Here is a 3489-nt window from a genome sequence, read left to right on the forward strand (position 1 = left end):
GTGAAGGTGACGGTTTCCTTTCCCACCGGTTGCGCTCGTCGTAAACGCGTCCTCACCGGTCGCCTTTAATACTTTCCCAGGAGTCCCTCTGAGGAACAGGAAGTGATGCGTTTTATGTTTCCAGCAGCGGACAGTAATAGACGCAAACCACAATGCTGCTACACAACACACAAGAATCTGTGACCTGTACGGATGCCAGATTCACACACACACACACACACACAAACACACACACCCAAGCTACAATTTGTGGAACATAATACACAGAATGGTTTGGACTATTTCGACCCTTCTGTCTGGGTCTGACTGCTTCTAAAAGTGGACGGCTGGAAGGGAAGGAGGAAAGAAAAAAGAACCTGGCAACCGGAGTGCCGGAGTGAAACCTAGCTGACATAAATCGCAGACGCCACCGAGCTCTGATTGAGAGCTGATCTTTGGGGGAAGCGCTTGAATGCGGCGTCAGACCGCGGCGCAGTGAAACCCCACAACTCCTGAACCGCGGTGGTCACGCTCATTGTGCCCGCCGCAGTGGGGCCGGTGGTCGTGGGCTGGAGTGGAGTGGTTTGGCGTTGTTTGTTTTTTACCGCGGGGGTCTCGGGAGGGAGGCCCCCGGGTTTGAGGCCACGGCGAGCTAGAGAGCGAGCCTGACTGGGAAAAGAGAGCACTCTGAAAAACTGACAGGCAGCACTTGAGACAGGCCCGGGAGTGCAGGGGTCCTACTGAGCTTTTGTCCCGCGCCGCGCAGGTTAACAAGACGCCGCCGCAGCCTCTAACCTCGGCCTTTCACCACTCACACACTTTGTCCTCTTTATGTCGCCGTCGCTCTCTCTCCCTCTTTCTCTCTCTTTCTCTCTGTCTCTCTCTCACACTCTCTCTTTCTGTCTCTCACACGCACGCCCTTTTAATCTTTTTTCAATTCCTTCTCCTCCTCTCTTATTCTTCTTTTAGCAACACAAATGAGAGAAGAAAGAGTTATGAATATGAAAACAATCCATGAGCGAGGCAATAAAGGAGCAATCTTTATTCTCTATAATGACATTACTCCCCCTACACATCTCCCTTTATGAAACGATGCTGTTCCTTTTAATTCCCTTCATCACCCCGTGACATCTCCTCCCCTCCCCTCCCTCTCTCTGCTTCTTCTTTCTTCTCAAACTTTCTCTCTCTCGTGTATACAAGCATTCAAACATCGAGGTTATCATTTCAAAAAAGCTTTCAATTCCAGAGGAGACAGAGTAAAAAGGCTGCCCCGGGGCGCACACACACACACAGACACACACACACACACACACAAGCAGGCGCATGCAAAATAAACACACAGAAGGCCGACAAACACACACACACACACATACAGGAGTAACCGCAGATGTAAACAAACCTGACAGACGACACACGCGCATTCTCCGACAAATGTTTTAAAGATAAAAATACACACACACCCTGTTCTTCATAGGTAAACACACAGATGCTAAGTGGTATCCAAGAGACACCAGTAATTAAACACACACACACACACACACACACACACACACACACACACACACACACACACACATAAGCAGGGAAATCCCTGATTGCAAAGTTTATTATTCTGTGTTGATTTCATAGAAATAAGTCTCTCTCTCTGTCTGTCTCTATCTGTCCCTCTGTCCGTCTCTATCTGTCCATCTGGCTGTCTCTATCTGTCTGCCTGTCTCTCTGTCTTTCTGTTTGTCTGTCTCACGGCCCGTCTGTCATGCCTGGCTGACATCCTGTCATTGGTCTCTCTTGCTCTTTCTCTAAAAGCTCTTTAGTTTCGCCTCCGGGCTCAACTTATAATATTTCAGTTTTAAAGCCTAAAGTCTCTCTCTCTCATCCTTTCTTTCCCAAACACACACACACACACACACACACACACACACACACACACACACACACAAATGGGAGAGAGACTAACAATAGCAGCATTAAGTGAGCAGAGTCAGGACATGGAAAGGAGCATCCTCTCTCTCTCTCTCTCTCTCTCACACACACACACACCCCTACAAGCAGTGTATGTATGAGGGCTTAACTTCAGATCAATAAGATCTATTATGTATGTGTGCATGTTTTAAAGTGTCAACATGACCTTGAATTAATGAGCAGGTTTTGTTTTCGCCCGTTGTGAGTGATTGGGATTCAACCTTTCTCCTCCAGATGAAACAGAGTCTGGTTCAAAACAAACCCAAATGTGAAATCTGTCACACACACACACACACACACACACACACACACACACACACAAACACAGACCCGTCCATCACCGCCGCTTATTCTGTGTCTCCGTTTCAATATTAGAGTCCCGGGTCGATTAAAATCTGCTGCACGCGTAAATAAGAATCCTAATAAAGCAGAAAGAGTCAAACTGTGTGAATATTATAATCATTCATTTTTGAGTTCACACAGAACAGTGTGTGTGTGTGTCTGTGTGCCTCCATTTATATCTCAAAAGACCCTCAATCAACCTAAAGAGCAAACACTGATTTTTCCGCAGTGCAGCATACAGAACACTGTGTATGCATGAGAGGGTATGCATTTGTGTGTGTGTGTGTGTGTGTGTGTGTGAACCGCATAATAGTTAACTGTATCATACCTTAACCATGGGAAATACCCGCTGCACATTTCAACGAGGCGCGATTATGTGTTTGTGTGTTTACATGAGAGCGAGCGAGTGAGCGTGCGTGTGTGTGTGTGCGTGCAGAAGTGTGTCGGGGCGTTGGGAGCTGCTCCATTGATGAGAGAATGAAGTCATTTTTCAATGTGGGGTTAAGCGCTGCATTATTGCCGCCTCATTTGGCTCCTGTGGGCCACCATAGCCCTCCTGTCTGGTTTCCATGGCACGGAGAGAGAACAGAGACGGGAATGTCCCTGCTTACCAGATTGCAAGTTCATCCATCAGCTCATACACACATACACACACACACACACACACACACACACACACACACACACACAGGGAAAGGCCAATAAGGGCTTATCCCACTCACAGTCAACTTTCCCACAAAGTTGCAACAAATCAAGAGCAGCACCTTTAAGTCTGCTAAAGCCAGCCAATATCACATGATACGCTGGTTGTCCTCGGGTATACAGAGCGGCACAGGCTGTTGTACTGCTGTAATACCAAATCACATAAAGGGATAGAGTTTCTGCTCCCCACACACACACACAGACACACACACACACACATTTCATACTATCCACAGGGGCTCTGCTGCCAAACTGGGGAAATAACAGCACTGAGGGGGAAACATTTTAATTTCTCAGGAGCCACAGATTGTCCTTCCTTCCATAGATACAGTATATATGTGTGTGTGTGTGTGTGTGTGTGTTCTGTGTACATGATCTGATATCTGTTCTGTGCTGTGTATCATAACGCTGTGCACCTGATGGAATGGAGGCGAGTAAGCACCAAGGTCTTTAAGCGTGTGTGTGTGCGTGTGTGTATTGAACAAGTGCTGAACGTGAGCCAGC

Source organism: Genypterus blacodes, unplaced genomic scaffold (assembly GCF_046128005.1).
Source record: "Genypterus blacodes isolate CSIRO-AG114 ecotype Tasmania unplaced genomic scaffold, CSIRO-AGI_Gbla_v1 ptg000399l_1, whole genome shotgun sequence".
Taxonomy (NCBI): Eukaryota; Metazoa; Chordata; class Actinopteri; order Ophidiiformes; family Ophidiidae; genus Genypterus; species Genypterus blacodes.